Here is a 19,794-nt window from a genome sequence, read left to right as displayed (position 1 = left end):
AGTTCTTAGATAGGGTTATGTGTCCCCATGGTTTGAATAAACAAATATACAAACTTGAAGTCTTGCAGAACTTATAATAAGACCATACAGTGTTCTTTTGGAGGGTTAACAGCTGCTGAGGTGGTTGGTTTTTGAGAAAAATCAGGCGAGAATTCCAGGTTCTCAAAGGAGCCGTGGGGTTTAGGGGATCAACCTTTGAGCCAAACTACTCAGCTGAAAACCCTAAGTCCCACAGTGTCCAGTTCATCCTTGGCTTCCATCCTAGGACAGTCTTCAATCAGCCTAGGAGATCAGAGGGGTGACAGATGTCGTAAACAGATTGCTTGCTCATCCCTTCCACAAGCAGTTAGTGAAATCCCAACCTTTCCTCTCAAAAGCCATCCAAAAGCTTGCCAATGAATCAGAAACACAGAGAACAAGGCGTGATGGTTACTGTGACGCTAATTGGATTTCCACTGTTCCCGAGAGCAGATCATTTCAACATTGCGCTTTCGAAGGCTTATTGATGAACTATAGAGATGTCATGACACCTTAGAACCCAGATTTTCCTCCTAGCCACAGTGGAGCAGAATAGAATTTGATTCTCTAACTGGATGAATACATCATTTTATGAAAATTTGTCCATTATTCCTGTTAAAAGCAATATTGTTATTTGAACATGGGATGACAAATTCCTGTGGTATTTTCAAATCCAAATATTGTTATTGCTCGCTGCACCAATTATGGGAGTTGGACAAGTGGATGGGACCGTCAAGCTAAGATATGAAAGCTCATATCTACTCTTTTCTTCCAGTTCTCGCCTCTCTGACACAGCATCCCCTGGAGCCTACTACTCCTTATTTTCCTCACCCAGAAACATCATATTTCTCTTGCTCAAAGGTGACTCTGGACCACATTCTCAGAAACTGCCTCACAAGATGGAGCTGAGATCTAACAACCTTTGAATTTGAGCCAGTCTCCTCCCTTGCCTGACACTTGATCACGTGCACCAACTTTGCTTCCAGTAGACTGTTGAGATTCGGGTGCGGATAGAGAAATCTGAAAACTTTCTCAGCCGGAAACTTTCTCAGTCGTCCCATGGATGGCTCTCATTGGCAAAGTTTCATGACTAGAAAATAATAGATAATAGATTTTTCTGAAATTAGACCCATCCCAGGAGTTCCTAGCTCCAGAAATATATCAAAATCTTGTAGAAAGTCGTAAGACCATGAACTAAGAGCCTTTCTTCAGTCCACCCAGTCAGAATGTCTAGGCTTTGAGTTAGCCTTGCCTATCTTTTAAACAGCTGTACAGATTTGTTTTATGCTTACTCATTCTGACTAAAGATGACTAACAAAATAAATAAAATGTACAACTAGTTTTCTGATGTAACTAAAATAGTAAATAGCATTGAGCTCTCAGGAAAATTCCCATCACATCTGGGCTAGGAGAGTCACTCAGAAAATGGCTTCACTTTATAAAATGACCAGTGCACAAACGTTGTTTCCATTAATGGTAAAATAACATCAGAGTCCTAGAATGTTCCAGTCTCTGCAACTGACTTTTTTCACCCTCATTCAAGTTTTATCCTTCCTGTTAGCCACCAAGCTCCTCCATTGCTTCACTTCAGTTCCTGCCTCCAGGTTCCTGCCTTGACTTGCCTCAATGATGGAGTGTGACCTGAGAGTAGGCTGAAATAAAAAATAAATAAATAAATAAATAAATAAATAAATAAATACTTTTCCTATCCAAGTTGCTTTTGGTCACAGTGTTTTATTATAGCATAAATACCCTAAGACGATTGTCTGCTTGTTTCTCCCAGTTTAGAAAGATACACATTATCCCCTTAGCCATTCCATACGGTTTCATCTTCTTCGTGTTATCTTAACATACCCTCTGTCTTTCTTCATACCCATTTGCTCATGTATTAGTTCCTGCCACATGGCACATGAAGTTACTCTTATTGCAACCCCCACTCTCGTATGTTGTACTCCTCATGACAGTTTTTTATTTACCTCCTATCCCTTGACCTCTAAATATGATCATTGACTTGTCTTCTACTTCCATCTCACAACCTTTTTTTTCTTCTAGATATTTGTGGTAAGGAGGCCGCTTGTGGATTCCCACCCAGCAGCTCAGACTCTCGAAATAATCACACAGAAACTATATTAATTAAAACACTGCTTGTCCAATTAGCTCTAGCTTCTTATTAGCTAACATATCTTAATTTAACCCATTTCTAGTAATCTGTGTATTGCCATGTGACTGTGGCTTACCCGGTAAAGTTCCAGCCTCTGTCTCCAGCAGGGCTTCATGGCTTCTCTTTCACTTTGCCTCCTTTCTCTCAGCATTCAGTTAAGTTTTCCCCACCTAGCTAAGTTCTGCCCAGATCTGTTATAGACTCAAGATCATTTCTTTATTTACCAGTGGTGTTCACAGCATACAGAAGGAAATCCCACATCAGACATTTTCTTGTTCTCTGCAAATACCCCTTCATGTTGTTTGCAGACACTGTCTACTCTGCCTTCTCCTGAAGCACTGTGATTCCACCCTCCCATCTCCCCATCCATTATCCTTCAAAACATCTCAAGTTCATCATGGCTCCTTTCCACATATGCACCCACATCTTCATCTAACACTTGCTTTTATGAGCTCAATACCTTTACTTTCAAAGTCATTCAGACAATATACCTGGGTATCCAACAATCATAAAAACTCCTTGTTGAAAATAGAAGCAAGTTTCTCATTTACCCCCCTGTACATATTTCTCATTTTAATGTGAGTTTATCCAACCACAAAAGCCTCAAAAGTGTGAGTCGGCTTCTTCACATACCACATTACCACACCTTAACCTCAGCATCAATCTCCAAATCTATTTTATTTCTGCCATTCCCAAAATACAGTTCACACATTCAGAACTTCCTTACTGGTCACTACATTACACTTTCTTATGAAGTACAATCCAACATATTTATTTATACTGAGCTAAATAGAGTCCCTCAATGTGTCATCAATCCTCACTCCTATCTATTCAAAATATCTTCTTTAATTCCTAGGTCAAGGTTTCAGTCTTGGAATACAGGTTCTTTCATGAAGCAAGTCTTGATTTTATCGTGATGGACTCCCTTTTTCTCTTTGAGGCTATTATAGCATATGAGATATAGAACTCTATTCATGTTTTGCAGCTCTCTCTGTACCTTCCCCTGTACACTAAGGAATTCTATTGATCTTCATAGCCCCCAAATTTAACACTAGAATAAGCTGAATGAAAGAACATGTGTGGTATCCATTTGAAGAATTGATAGATATTGATGTTAAGAGAGAGGCAATAGGAAAACATTGGCTTTAAGGGAAGAACTAATGTGCAGGCTGGTGGCCGGCACTTGGAGTCTCTCATCCAAGGCTCTGTTGCCTACAATGTAGAATAAGCCACGTGCTGTCTCACAACCTCAAATTAATAGTCTGAAAAATAAAAACAAAATCTACCACTCAACTAACTCCATAATCCCTCTTTTATTACAGCAAAATCTGGCCAGTAAAGAATGGAGAAATAAGAGACAGTCTCGTGTAATGCACAAGTTCAAAGCCTTGCTCTGCCAGTTGTCAAGCATAAGGTTAAAGTGATTGCCTCGCTCCCCTTAACATCCGTTTACTCTTCTGTAAAGTGAAGTGAAGGTGTGTCCTAGCTTGCTTTTTGTTACTGTGATAAAATTCCAACAGAAAGCAACTCAGACAAAGAAAGGGCTTATACCTTCATCTACGGATGCCAAAGTTGGAGCCTAATCAGAGAACAAGAAGCAGCCGAAGCAGAGACCTGGAGAAATGCTCCCAGCTCACATTCAGCTGCCTTTCTTATACAACTCAGGACCACCTGCAGACATGACCCTTGGCCAATCTGATGGAGGCAGTTCCTCAGGCTCTCTCCCTCTTCTCGGTGCCTCGGGTGACGGTGCCTCGGGTGTCTCTAACTTATGTCAGATTGAAAAAACCTAACCATCATGGGGTAGAAACAAGAAATAATTTCCTTTTTAAAAATCCTTTTTGAGGGGCTGGAGAGATGGCTCAGCGGTTAAGAGCACTGACTGCTCTTCCAGAGGACCCGGGTTCGATTCCCAGCACCCACATGGCAGCTCACAACTGTCTGAAAATACAGTTCCATGAAATCTGACACCTTCACACCAATGAACATAGAGTTAGATAAATCATTAAAAAAAATCCTTTTTGGTTTTTGGTTTGTTTGATTTTGGAGACAAATGTCTCACATATGTAGCCCTGCCAGACCTAGAGCTGGCTATGTAGGTCTGCCTGTCTCTGCTTCCTGAGTGCTGGGATTAAAGGCAAGAATCACTATGCCCAACAAGAAAAAAGTTTCCGTGGCAGGATTATGTGAGAATGAAATCAGCATCCCATTTAGAGTAGCGTAGCACCTAGTGTAGTGCCCATACTTGTAAAGCACCTACCAACTACAAAACTGTCTATGAATGGATATAAATTCAACTTCTTAGCCTTGGATTTGAACGCTGACTAGCCATGACTTTGGGGTGCATATCCATAAAACTCGGAGTCCCAGGTACCAAAGTACACTTTGTCCTCTTTCAAGTCTCTGTCAAAAGGACCAACCACTCTTCCCCACGAGCACTGCACCCAAGAACTCTAACACTGAATTGAACTGGCAATGAGCATACGAAGTTTCAGAAATGTCCTTGGCATCTCTGGCCAGCGTCCCTCGGGAGGCCCTGGAACTGTCAATACCTAGTTTTCCCTCCACTATGGAAAAAGGATGTTCAGTGGGCAGAGCAGGAAAATAGTCCTTGCTCTGAGGCCATTCACATCTCAGAAAGATCAGTCTGTGAGCCTGCCTCTTACCACGAGACAAGAGCGACAATGAAAACATAAGTCCACACAGGCAACTGTCCCTCCCTTTGAGGTCAGTGCTTTGACTGCTGAGTGTCTCCTCTTATTCTTTCAGCCTAATCTCTTAGGCTCCTTCCGTGAAGAACTCTAATCTCTGTCTGCATCTCTTTTTCAAAAGCCAATAGGCGACAGACACGCATGCATGAGCACCTTTGATACCCCTCTAGCTGGACCAATTCCCAGGCTGACTTAATAACAGGAAGCGTCTCACCTCCATCAAAGGGTTAACTTACCCTCTAGTAAGGCCACTCCACTGTCCTCCATCTCTTGTGCACTGACAGGTTCTATATGTAGCCCCTTTGTCCGATGAGTCGGTGTGCTAGACGGGGAAGCCAGCGCTGCCTTCAGTATGTCCTGAGACATGTTACATGGGCAGGCAAGAGATTTCCATAACCATCACTAGGGAAGGGGGGCAGGCAAGGTTGTTAATGGCTGTGATCCTGCTATCTTGTTACAGCGTCAAGGAAGGGAAGGTAGAACGGGAGATGGGACTAAATCTGGTCACTTGTCTGAATTAGTAAAGGAAGACTATGGGTGACGTTGGAGCCTCCCGTTTGTCTTAGCTGCCCTCATTATTTTTAATATGCCTGTGTTCACCTTCATTTCCCTTCAAGAATAGGGACAGTGCGTGTGAGGATTCAGTTTCAGATCCCAGTCTGCAAGTCTGTAAGGGGAATACCTGCAGTGCCTGCTTGGCCTGGTGTGAGCACACCCTCGCCATGTTGGCCATTCCAGGAGAGCCAAGACAAGCAGCGAGAGTGAGCTAAGGGACGCATGGCGGCCCTCACTCACCTGACCACAATGGGGAAAAAGCTTTGAAAGGAGAAGCAAGCAGCCTAATTTCTTTTATTCTTTAAGGCACTGGGGAGGGGTTTTGATCTTCATGGGCCTTGTTCCTTAGCCGGCCCTCTCTCTTTGTCTTGCCTCCTTTCAATGAGGTTTCGCACTGTTATATTTCTTTTTCCCCCCGACCAGAAAATGTGGTGTGATTCTGTAAATGTTGTATTTTTCAGACTGTTTTCTTCCTTGTTGGGAGGGGGGGATGAATCTGCCTTTGGTCACACCATTTGCTCCTCTATGGTCACCTTGGAGAAGATTAACCCTTTCATTAAGAAAGCCTGGCCAGGGTCAAGCCACCGCCTGGCTAGGGACTCTTATATACCTTTGATCTCCCGGCTATGGAGAAATTATTAGCAAATTCTAAGCCTTCCCATGTGATTTGTTTTTGTAAATTTGTAGAAATTATTCCTAATCCTATTACGTGGCCTAGGGCAAACCTGCATTAAATATAGGAGACTTTTTGTTATGTGGCAGATGGATAATAAAGGGTGCTGAATGCAGCTCCATTCCAAGTTATGGGAATCTGGACAGTTCATCAGCATTCGCTTAATCCTCTGCCATGGCTCCGCCTTTGATGAATGCTCTCATTTATGACCACTGATGCCGCTCACTTAATTTCAGAGAAGAAAAATAATACCTAGCTGTTAATGTGAATATTTGAGTTTATGGCTGTACAATGAATAATTGTGACATTATCAAAGGAACGTCTCCTTATACATTATTCAGTTGTGTAGACCACATTAACCAGAGACTGGAAACTTCCAGCTTTGCACCTTCCATCTTCTTTGGAACGGAGACACCATGCAGACAAAAGTCAGTATCTCAAACCAAATTCTGCCTGACAGCGCGTATCAGCCCGCACTATATTTTGCTCATTGTGGTGCCAATCTCTTATCTTACCAATGACATTTTTTCAAAGAAAGAGGGGATTTCCTAGAGACTCGACCCCATGCAACTTCCATAGCTTATTATCGAATAGGAGCATGTTGCCCTGGTTCCTGCTTTAATACTGACGCCAGGGAGGATGTCTGGAGGGCTTGACTGAAAATTAAGACAGCATACCTTTGCTGTTTATACGTTATATGTAAACTGAGGGTCTTTTCTGTGGGGGTTTTCACTTGGGAGCAGGAGAGAATGTTTGGAAGTCACTCGTGAGCCGTTGGATATTTGCTGGGTTCAGCCGGGCAGAGATCTGTGCTGGCATCATTAGAATGGTCACACAGAATCAATCACTCCGCTGCTGTCGAGGAAGATGTGCCTCAGCCGCCTGAGGATCTACGTCTTTGTTTCTCAGCGAGTAGGGGATGAGGTACTAGGTAAGGGTGGTAACAAGCAGACTGGTTTGTGCTCCACGTCAAAAGAAAGCTCCCTAAACGGTCATCTTAATGAACATCTACAGGTTATGGGCAGGGATGCTGTTTACAAATGTGGAGGATATTTATAAAACACCAAGTTTCCGTCTGTTTGACAGAAAACACCTGTCTGGAAACAACTCCGTTGAATTTATTGATCTTTTTAAGCGCCTTTGCATTTCAGTTTAAATTTCATATTGTCTAGCAAATGAACTTTGGAGGTGAGGTCAGGCTTCTCTGAAGATGCTTTTCGGGGTGGGTATCTGGGTGACTCTGGGGAGTTCAGACACAGTCATTGATGACAAAACACGTGTCTGAGCTTTGGGAGTTGTCCCAAGAGACAAGGTAACAGAATCAGCAGTCTTGAGTGTCATCTGGGTGTCATGTGCCCAGTTTTAGGGAGGCATACGCTGACTATTTTCATATTCTGCTAGTTTTCACACAATAGTAGATTAATTGGCACAAAATCTTAGCTAGGAGACTGAAAAGTATTCCAGCCCATACGCAGAAACTTCCTCACAGAAGTGCTGCAGCTTGTAGGATTGCGCAAAGTGCAGAAGTACAGCTCACAGGGCGTGCACAACTGTACTCCAACCCAGTGTGGTTTATTGATACACGACATAAGCAACACGCTGCAGTGAACAGTTAGAAGAGGGTCTAGTTGGTCATCACTTTCATATTATATGAAGGAATAACCAAATAGCAAACCAGGCATTGATTGCTGAGTCAGGCTTTCTCAGTTGTTCTTGTTGAGGCTGGTCCGGACAGAGCGGAGTCACAGTGGACTCTCAGAGCCACTGAACATGCCGCTCAACCTAATACCCTCAGCCCAGGAGATCAGCGCTAACTTCTGTAAAGAGTGGCTTAGCAAACACCTTCAGCCGCAGCAGACTCCGTCTTGCTTGTGGTGGCTCCAGGGGGCAGAAGAAATCTCCCCAAAGGCAGACAGTGTCAGAAGTCATGTTCCCAGCGTTTGTCAGCATTTGTCTATTCTGGATTGGCTTCTAGGAAAATGGTTACAAAAAAAAAAATGGGTAGAAACTTGGACAGAAAAGCTGTATTGACTCTTGCTATTTATCAGGGACCATGGAAAGAAAGAGGGGCACGCCATTTTTGTTTGTTTCTTTGCGCCTTTTGTGGTGCTGGATCCAACCCAAGAACCTGATGGGTGCTAAGCACATGCTCTGATGCCAACCTTCCGAAGTGGCTCAGGGCTTCTGCTTGGAAGCCAAAGTCTCAGTGACTATGTAGTCTAGACAAGGAATTTCAACTCTTTACGCTTAGTTCACCCCTTCATAAAACAGCAAGGGGTCTACATGTTTCTGAGAGTTAATATTAAGTTACAACCAGTGTGTCTAAAATGCAACTCGTCCACCCAGACCACTGTGGGCACACCGCAGCAACCAGTGTGTCTAGTGCAACTACTCCATCCAGACCATGTGGGCACACTGCAGCAACAACAGCTTTTACATAAAGCTAGCCTAACTTCTCATTAAAAGGGGACTCGGGCATGGGGGACATGAAGAAGGAGGAGCCAAAGAGGAAGGAGGGAGAAGAGGATAAATGAGAAAGGAAGGAGGAGGCTAGTGGGGTGGCAGCTGAAGTCTGACAAGCCTTTCTACTGAAAGCAGGCTGGCTTTCCCAATTCACTATCAACTCGTGTCTGAACACAACAATTTTTCCAAATCATCTGTCACGGGTCTTTTTTATTTACTTTCACAAATGACATCTTGGGCATGCGGGAAGGACAATAAAACTACAATGAGTACAATGTGTGTTAATTATCATTTAAAAGCTGGTAGGGAGGAGAGAAGGAAGAAAAGCATCTTGTTACTTCCTTCCAGACACCTCTGCTTTATAGAAAATTTAAAAGACTAAGACAAAGCCAAATTAGCCAACTGAAGCAAAGGTGATTTTATATTTACATACATACATATATATGTGTGTGTGTGTGTGTATGCACATATATATACATATATATATATATATTCACACGGAAAAAGAAAGTAGTATGCAAGGTGGAAATGAGGTTGCATGTGCCAACCAAAGGAACCTGTCTGCACAAAAATGCATGCCTCCATTCACATATACATAAATACATACATGCATGCTTGTATATACATGTAAATGGATTCACAGCACACTAACAGAGGGGAAAATCGTACTCTTTCCTCTGCCCCACGTATAGAGTTGGAGCCCTGACATCAAGTAAAGTCTCTTGCTGATAGTCTCTCAAGGCCGAGGGACCGGGACAGGCTCCAGAACCGTAGCCTGAACTCTTCCCCTCACTGAACTGATCTGCCCAGTGCCTCTTTACTTGCGTGGGACACTGAGAGCAAGGGGGTTGGGAAGCTCACCATCTATATCGTGTGCAGTAAATTACACTTTGCTGAAATGTTGCCTTGCTAAAATATGCTAAGAAAGCTGTGAACAATATTTACAAATAGTTCCGATGTCACAACAAAACACCCACCGCTCGCGCATTCTCACATTTTGCTATAATAAATGTGGTAATAGATGGTACGGTGTTCAACGTTAGGAAAGTATTCTTGACTGAGAAGTAATTGGGGGAAATTCTTTAAGTCTTTAGAAAATTAACTCTCCCCCCCCCCAACCCTAAAGAGTCTTCTCTCTCAACTGTCAAGGCAGGAGGCCTGCTCTGCTTCCAGCATCTCCTCACACAGCAGGCTCTGGTATCTTTACTTAGGCACGTAATTCATTTCTTGAAAAAGCAGTCAACTTGGTTTCTTGCTATCCTCGATCACTAACCGCTTCAAACACTTGTGGAAACTAACGAATGCTGTGTCCCGTTGGGGGATTGGGGAAAAGTAGCACTGCCCATGAACCAAATGACCCGACCGAGCGCAGTGTTGGGTTAAGCAGATGCACTTGCTTGCCCCCTCTCACTGGAAAAAGAACTGCTAGAAACAGAGCCTGTGACAAGAAAGGGGGTGTCCACTTTATCTGTTTGCCCACCTCAACATCCCATTTCATTTTTAAGCAAGACGAACTTGAGAAAGAACTGTCTGGGTAAAGTGCAGCATAGCTGAGAGGGAAAAAAAAAAACAAAAAAAACACAGCAAATGTTCAATGGACGGATGCCACAGGGAAGTTTGAACAGCAGTTCATTTGCAGGGAAGACAGCTTCTCTGGGTATGGAGTCGGGATCCGGAGAGAATGTTCCACCAAGTGAATTAAGCATTTTTCTGCTCAACTATTCTGGACTTCGTTTATTAAAAACACACAAATCGCAGTATGTTGTAGGACATCTAGCACTGTACCTTCTCAACCCTTTTCCTCTGGACAGAGAATCAGTTACATCTTGTGTTGCATATATAGACAGAGGCAGAGATGAAGGGATATTGAGCATGTAAAATGAATTGCTGGCTTTTTTTTTTTTTAGGAAGAAATCCATTTTAAAAGTAAAGCCTCCGGTTTGTTGGCTTCCCTTGCAGCTGGTTTGCCACATACAAACAAAAACTTCTGTTACTGAACATCGTGAGGCTCAGTTAAACTGACCAGTGCACTTGAAACCTGAAGATGGGGCTTGGGTTCTTAATGTGCCCTGGTGCTGGCACCGCCCCCTCAGCTGCCTTTTTGGCGGAAGAAGTACAGCGAGCAGAATCAGGTGGAAAATAAATATGTTTACCTACCATCAAAGCACCTTTCACATCCAATACACATTTTCATTCTATTAATGCCAACACAAATATGCAGACACTGTAGCAAGGGTCGCTTTAAAATATAGCTAGACAGACCGATTAAAATACACTGCTTTCTCTCTGCCAAATTCCTGCCTATGGGGAGCAATTAAACCTGCCTTCTGCACATTCAAACACTGACGGAGAAGCGAATCTTGCATCTTTGCCACTTAGACAAATGTAATTCCAATGGAAAGATTTATCAACAACTCGCAGGCAGTTCCGGGTTTGGTTTTGTTTGTCAAATAGCACAAGCCCTCACGCGGCATCTGGACTCTGTTACAGAGTCACTCATGGGACAGGAATCCCCGGAGAGGGGTGCTCATTTTGGCCAGTGAACAAACAAGTAAACTCACAGGGAGCGAAGGCAGCTTTGAACAAATAAACAGCTCTGCTTGAGACCGAACACACAGAACGCCAGCCAAGACCGTAATCAGACGGGCAAAGAGCAATGCTATTGTAGCTCCCGAAGAAGTCAATGTGAAATAGAATCACAGCTGCCCATAAATGGACATTTCACAGGTGAATTTACTCTTCTGGCACCATGGGAAATGAGCAAAGGTTTGCTGTGAAATTTAAAAAGGAAAAAAAATAATCAGCATTTAAAGGTATTTGAGGCTAATAAAAGAATTATAAACTCAGGGTGAGAGGCAATTCTGTATGATTTGGTCCTAGATGTTTTTAACTTTTAGGCCTGTTTTTTTTTTTTTTGTTTGTTTTTTTCTGCTCCATTGATTATTTCCTGTGCACAGGTTTGTGACGGCTAGAGAGATAAATGGTTGACGGCTGTTATTGCACTGCCCCAGTTACAAGCATCCACCCCCACTGCCTAGCTTCACTGATCTTTTCAGTGTGACATTTCAGCTTTGGCCTGGGTCCTCATCAGCCTCTCAGGCAGATCCTAGGCAGTGGTCTTTCTGGGCCACGACTCAATGCCTAGTTAACTACAAGGTTACTCAACACTGGAGCAGGTCACAGTGAGATGTCCAGCCCCTGCCCCCCGTGTCTCCCTTTGCCTCAGAAAAAGCAGCCGTCTTGGATTCTGAAAAGCTATGTGGAATCTATTTTGGCTTTGCAATTAAGCAACTGAGTATTTAGCATGTCTTAGGACATTTTGTCCTTGTTTTTCCCTCAAGGCAAATGTATCTCTGAGTTCATATGTATTAAGAAACCTCTCTGAACCTTCCATGTAATGACATTTCTTCACGTGGATCTAAAGTAGACTGTGGGAGCACAAATGTTCCTGTTTCTGATCGTGCTATGCAGACTGCAAGCATCTCATAATAATCAAGGTTCTTGTCTTTAATAAAAGGAGAATCTGCTAAAACTACTGAAATTGTGACAGTATTTCTATTTTGATATCCACTTTTGAGACTTAGAAGCAGATGAATTCACATTGGGCTGAGAACTGGCAGACAGATTAATATGCCGGGGCTTTGTTCATAATGAATTTTGATGTTTCTGCTTCAAAATATAAAACATTTTCACTTGATCTTAAAAGAAATATTTTAGATTTTCGTATGAATTCAAAAAAATGAACAAAAAAATAGATGAATGTCTTAATTAGCATTTATGGAAAAAAATTACATAAAACAATAGCTCCATAGGCTTTAAGTACATGTGCATGTGTGTGTAGGCACACGAGCACACACATAAACATGCATGAGCAATCACACACACACACGTGATGTGTACTTACGGATACGGCATTCTAAAAGGAGTTATATCAATGCAGACGATGCAAATATCAATGCCTATCTTGATAAAAATCTATCAAAACCCCACTTAGAAATTTTTCTAAATATGTCTTTTCATTTCCTTTTTTATTGGTCCAAAATATCATCGCCTAATGGGTAAGTCACCTCTATCTTTAGAGCATTACAAATATTCATTTTTAGACAATAAAGTCTTTAAAAACCCTTTCAAAGAATTTCAAGCTATTGCAAATGGATGAATCACGCGCCTAAGCCGGTGTTTGCACAGTTAAATTATGTATTGTGAGTGTGTGGTCTTTTACATCTATTAAATGGAGACACACACTGGTATGTTTCCATGAATCTTCCTCTCCGGGGCTGAGACATTACCATAATAAAGTCAAATGCCCCTTATTTGGCTATAGGTATGCCATTCTCTTCTGACAGGGTCCAAATGGAAAGAGCAAAGTGTGGTAGTCCCAGAGCCTGGGTTCCTTTCACTGATACCATCATCTTTATAGTAACGGAATTGCTCTTTTTCTCTGTGGACTGACATTAGCAGACTCTCATATATGAATAAATACAAAATTAAAAGCCCCTTTAAAAGAAACAATGTGTAGTATACTACTATCATTTGCCGATATAGTTTGATTTCTACTTTGTTTTTTCTTAGTGCACACAAAAGATTTTCCTAGACTAAAAACTCTGGGATAAAGTTCCGATAAAGAGAAGTTGGGTTATCCCAGTGTGTCAAGCACAACCACTGCAGACATTGTCCCTTAAGCCTAAACCACTGGGGAGAATGCAAGCCTCTTAAAAGTTAGGACTTAGCCGTTTTTTGCAAATTCATGTTTATTTATGAGATTTGCTTTGGGAGAAAGGGCTATCTTTAATTTGATAAAAATCACTAAAGGTATCAATCGAGGTCTCCAGTTGTCTTGATAAATATCTAGCATCACAATAGGCTGCTGGGAGAAACCAAACTTCCATCTTCAGAAAAAAAATGCATTTATATAAAGTATCAGGTTTCTGAGAGGTAAAATCAGTGAGGGAATCTGTAGAATAACATAGAGAACACAGGTGACTCTGTAACAACCTAGTTGGATCATTAAACAGCTGGTGGGAGAACATATTTTGGAGTTTTTGCTTTCTTAGCATTTTGGGGGGTTGGTCCATGTATTGTTTAGAGTTCCTTATATAAAAAAATAAATATTTGATAAATAAATAAAATCATGGATATTGCACAATAATCAACCTGGTTTTCACTCTGGCTGTTCTAAGAAATCAGAGGCAGTGCTGAGTGCAATAAAGAATAAAGATGTGAGCAACAGAATAAAGTCTGTGAAGTCAGAACAAAGTAGAAATCTGAGTCACAGCCCTGAGTGTTTAAAGAAGTTATTACAGAAAAGGGGGGGCTAGAAACTTTGATTCTTATGAGTAATGGGAATGCTCACAATTAAGCATTTTTTTAAAAAAATGAGCTCAATGTTGGGGAGACAGAGTGTTCAGTCACTGACACCTTTCCTGATACTGTTATAGCTTCATCTTTTGAAAAGGAGACTTACATTACAAGAAACTCACGGAGTCATTTGAGGGTGGGTCATTCCTTCTCCGAGGGTGCTGATAAAGACCTACTGGCATCCCCTCCTGGAAAATCCTCCATCACAGTAGAACAATGCAGCGACACTCATAGAGGATAAGATGTCTCCTGGAATTCAGAATGGCATGCATCCATTATGCTCCCAGAAGTTCTGGAAGAAATTAAAGATGAATAGGCCATCAATAGACTGCCAACGCCTTTCTAATAACTGAGTTTCCCACTCCCAGAAATTCCTTTGGTACGGTTGGCTACAGGATAACACAATTTGACTATTATTCACTTAAGGTAATTTGAATAAAGATCTGTGTTACATAGAATGGAAATCATACGTGGTGGTAACATTCATCAAGAAAGGTCACACCTAATCCTGCAGGAATGCCACGTGCAAATATTATGTCCAGCTGGAGGATAAAGGAAGACCTAAGTGAATCACCCTGCCGTGTTCTGATTTGTCAGTGTAAACAGAATCACCAGACAGGGAGTCAGGGGTTGGTAGAAATCCAGAATGGCAACTGCCTATGTGTGCACAAATCCCTGACGTCTCTGGGCCTTAATCACTTTCCAGATTTAAAATTAAAAAGAAAAAGAAAAGCGCGCATGATCTAGAGATCTCTCCCGTCTCCTGCAATGATGTGTCTCCCCCGAGTGAACCTGAATAAGACCATATGGGATGTAGCTGACAGACGGCTGTTTTCTTCAGAGGGGGCTTCAGCCAGAACCCAGCTGCACTTGGCTATCACAAGAAAGACAAAAACAGGACCGCTTTCGTCAGTTTGAGTGAATGGGAAAACACGAGGATTATTTAAGGTTATTTAGATATTTTAACCAGCACATTAACAATTCAAATGTATAACATTGAAATAACTTTATGAAAGAAACCCTGTATGGGTCCTCTGATTACCTCCCCAAGAAAACAAAAAGTCCAACAAAAAGATCCTTTTGTTGTTGATGCCATCCGTGTTCTGGTGCGAAGCCGTCTCTTTAAACTCCGCATTGGCTGACTTTCCTCCTCAAGGCTGGAGTTCCCAGACCCTCCCCTGCCGCTTCCTCCTCTTCTCTGTAATGGTGAAAAGCGAACTACTGTTTACAGAGAATTCATCCAGGGATATGAATTATGAGAGAGAAGTAATAAGTGTGTTACATAGAGGAAATACTAAATTCCTTCTCTCGTTTTGCTAATAAACTCCGTGATTTCTGCTACTTCCTTTTTTCACTGTAACTGGGAAGTCAGATGGTCCAAGACCTGACCCCATTGGAGAAGGGAACATGGATGGCGGTGCCCCGGGCTGGGTCTTGGTTTTGCTCCATCCAGCTTCTCTCTCCCTTTCTACTTTGCCTTTTTTGTTTTCCGGTTTCTATTGGGAACTTAAACTTCCCGCAGCATCTCACAGTTCTCTTAAAAATAATGACACTTTTGAATATGATAGTTACATAAATGAATAAGAACAAAACGACAGTCTTGAATCATCTCGACGAGGTGGCAGAAAACAACCCGTCATCATCAAAATATGCAATTATTTGAAGTTTTCAGGAAATTTTTGTGCTGTATACTTTGAAGGTTTTTTCCTTTCAATGTAAAATTCTGCCTCTTCAAAGTGACATTTATTAAAGTTCAGTTCATAATAAGAGAGAGTGGACGAATGGGAAAGCAGTAATCCCGCACGGGGGTTAGTCTGCACATACGCACGCTTCTATCTTGCAGCTAAAGGAGGGGTCTAAGTTTTTCTAATGACCCGAATCCTGCTCTCACGTCCCTTGTTACCATCCCATGGGGGGAATCTGAACAGATAACTTAACCACAGGATGCACTCAGCTTGTTTGGCCCTTGCCTACTTAACACACAATGCCTGCTTGATCTGAACTTTCCAGTGAATTGGAAAGGACTGTCAGTCACATAGCCAGGCTAGTTCAAAGGCAGAAGAAGCACTTGCATCCAAATGAAATCTATATTTGGTAATTCTTAAAATATCGTTTTCCATGGCTTGGTGGGACATATTACTTGCTCAAATAATGCGCATGCCTTTGCAGTGAGGCAGTCTGTTGAAATGGGAGCTCGGGTCTCTGTGCTCAGCTCACTAACTCCACACGTAGGATGAGGGATGCAGACAAAACCCTGTCACTGAAAGCCTCTTTACCAAGGGGCTTTGCGAGAGGAACCCTTTAAGCACTGGTGTCGAGCACTTTGTTGAACCAGGTGGGACAGCTCCATGAATACCTCTTCAGACACAGACCTCAGCCCCGGCACACCTGGGCCTGTGTTTGGAAAAGAAAGTCTCTCTTGTTTGGCTACACAGTCGGCTACAAAAAGCCAAGTCAACCTTAATTTAACCATTAAGGATGGAGGCCCATATTTAAGAGTCATCAGCAATAAAGGAAAATACACTGGATCATTTCAAGTGCATGCTAATCATTTAATGTAATAAATGGAGCAACCCTAATTATCTCCCGAGGAAATGATTTCACACTAAAACAATGGGAATGAAGAGGTTACTTCAGGAGAATAACACACAGCTGAAAGTCACTCATGTGAATCCGGAGCCTTCTCTGAATTTCCGAGAGAGGGAGAAAGAGAGAGGGGAGAGAGAGGAGAGGAGGGAAGGAGGGAGGAAGAGAGAGAGAGAGAGAGAGAGAGAGAGAGAGAGAGAGAGAGAGAGAGAGAGAGAGAGAGCACCCTAATTCCGCGGGATGTAGTCAAAAAATGGGGTTAAAGATATTTAACATCAGCCCTGCCATGCTCTTGTTTTCTAACCCCAAGCAAAGCTCCCATCAGGCTGAAGATCAGGCTCCCTAATAAAAGTGTTTCTTACCACGGTGCAGCACAACACATAAATTAGGCTGCAGCTCACTAGCCTGTAGCCTCACTGTTTGCCCGTCCTCAGCTCTCCTCAGATGGTCCATCTGCCACTGCAGTAGCCACTATAAGAGGATTTCCATCAGCACATTTTAAAATGGTTTGGGGTTTTGTCTTCAGACTTTAATGTTTCAATCTTCCATGACCCAGCCTTAAAAGCAAAAAACAAACAAACAAACAAAAAAAAAACCCAAATGTGCCTTTTTTGTTGTGCTGAAGTGAACTAAGGTGTCACCTTTTGGCTGTATCACAAAACTAAGTTTTAAAAATTTAGTGTAAGGTTTACAGAAGAGTAAAACGTTCATGCTTTTTTGTTGTTGTTGTTCAAGATGTTGCAGTTTGGCTCCAAAGTTTTAAGTGGTTTCTCAAATTCCATATTTTTGTTGTTCCCTTACTCTGCTTCTTTGGATGAAGCACATGGCGCGAACCCCTCTCTTTTCAGACTGGTAAGAAGCAAATTAAGCATCTTAGCTTCCAGGGTGGGCACACATTCCTCGACCGAGGTAACCGAAATCATTTTGGCATCTTTCAAATTTTATCTTTCAGTAGATCCAAGCCTAAATAACAACAAAGGTGGGGGAAGATGATATGGACTTGATTTTGAATAATTCTTCCCTCGATTTCCTGTTGCTTGGCTTTGGGAGATGAAGGGGATGTTAGGACATGCTTCTTTTTCAGAAACAACAAAGAATCAGAATCGTATCTGTAAGCACTGTACGTGGCCTAAGATTGCCCTAATGCATATGCTCACTGTGAACATAGCAAAGTAAACAAATGAATAACTCTTGTTCTGCTTTGCTCATATTCGGAGTTTTGTAGGATGAAAAAAACAAAACCCAAACCTTTCTTAGATTAGAATTGATAAACAAATTAGAGACTAGAAAACAACTACACAAAACAGAAAATCTGACGCAGGACTAATTAATTCTCCAATTACTGTAAAAAGGCATAAATAGAAGTCATCATTTTAAGGGAGTCCATTTGTGCTTCTTTGAAATCAGCATGGATATTTCACGAACAAGAGTGCCTTGACTCGCTTTACACCTCCGTGTTCCTGCTTTCCATGTTCGCGAATACAGGCAGCATCAGCTAGGAAGCTAATTGGAATCAAGTGCGCCCATCTTCACAGGAGCACGCCGGAATGTGTACCATTCAGGCTCGGCTTACCGTAATATCCTCTATGGGATAGCTGACCACCGGCTTCTCATTCACAAACAGCCAGGTTAAACAGTTAAAGGCTAGCAAATCCTACATAGCCCTGTGGGAAATTTCACTTTAATCCTGAACTTATAAGAGGGCAATCAAAGCCCAAAGCCTGGGTAACAAATCTGATCCTCTGTTGCAATCTGTGCCCTCATGGGAAGGAAAGAGGTGCTCTCCGCACAAGCCCAAGGTGGATAAATACCTAAATGATGAGACGCATGGCAAATGCAGAAGAGGCATCTGGCCTCCGCCATTCGCTTCCAATTCCATATTACACTGCAAGAGGCAATTCTCACACCGCTCAGGAACAGCCAGTGCTGATTACTAGAAGTTGAAGTGTGGCTTAAGGAATGATTAATGACAGTGTCGGGAGAAAAACAAAGCACAATGAGAGTTATCTCTAATTCACCTGCTTGCGATGCTATAGTAAGGGAATGAAAATGGCCCCTGTGAGCCCCTATGATAAAAAAAAAAAAAATCAAATGAGAAAGGTGCAAAGCTGGAGATATGTATTAATCTGATATCTAAAAACTAGCTCTTAGCTTAAATAAAGCATTAGGCATGAACGGAGCCCCATAGATGATAGATACCAGGCCATAGTGGACTTCGCATTGTCTGTATTTTTTAAATCAAACAGAACTGTTCCCTTCAGTATTCCCTTTGACATTAATAGGTTGGTATTTGAGAAGTCACAGTTCACTAGATGAGCAGGCTCGTGAGTGCAAGCTCATTAAACAAACCCCCTGTCCTTGTTGTCCGGGACGAAACACAGATGTATGGCACCATACCACCACCTTGTGGCTTCTCCACTCCTGTGCATCCCCACCCCCCGGAGAGCCGGCTAAAATTCAGCCGCGTTTTCCATATGTATAAATCCAGGTGCGACCTAATTATAAGATCGATAGTGCACTTTATAAGCAAGCACATTTACGGACAGCTTTCACCTAAGACAACACATTGCCAATAAGATCATTCGGAGTTTTATAATGTATCTTTGGATGCAATTTGAGGGCTCAGCCTGGCTATTCCAATTATGTCTGTTCTCATTTCAGAACACCAGGGAAACAAGATGAGGTGACATCCGATGTCCATCTATCTGAAGAGAATGAGGAAAGCCTTTTTTTTACCCCACCTATTCCCTTGGGAGAGGTCACTGGCTTCCACATTTTAACATAGCTAATGAGAAAACATGATACTTCAGACATGATACTTTGAGTGTTTCTTTATCTTTCTGAATGTGGAAAAGATTGCATGCAGAACAGCGTCAAGACTCTGCTCTTGTCCCTACATATACATTGACAAAATTCTAAGGGCCTTCATCAGCTAAATTTTTACCATAGGACTTTTTATAGATTCACCACGCATTAGCTTCTCGATGTGCACTTTGTTCTGGGGACGCAACGGCATTCTCTAATGTCATTTGGGATGCAGTCATTCCTATTTGGTGATGATGGTGACTCCCTGATTCGTGCGGCCTCTGGAGATCCTCTAACTCTCAGGTTTAGGAAAGCCGCATCTACCTATGGTCCTTAAAGATAAGCATCTATTGCATTTTTTCTCTCCTTTAATCTGATGAGCAACAAGTTAAATGTTAATTCATATTTCATGCAAGATTTTTAATATTGAAAGTCTAATGAAGATTTAGTGTTCCGTTTTTTAA

Source organism: Chionomys nivalis, chromosome 9 (assembly GCF_950005125.1).
Source record: "Chionomys nivalis chromosome 9, mChiNiv1.1, whole genome shotgun sequence".
In the NCBI taxonomy this organism is placed as follows: Eukaryota; Metazoa; Chordata; class Mammalia; order Rodentia; family Cricetidae; genus Chionomys; species Chionomys nivalis.
Note: the sequence above shows the minus strand (reverse complement) of the source record.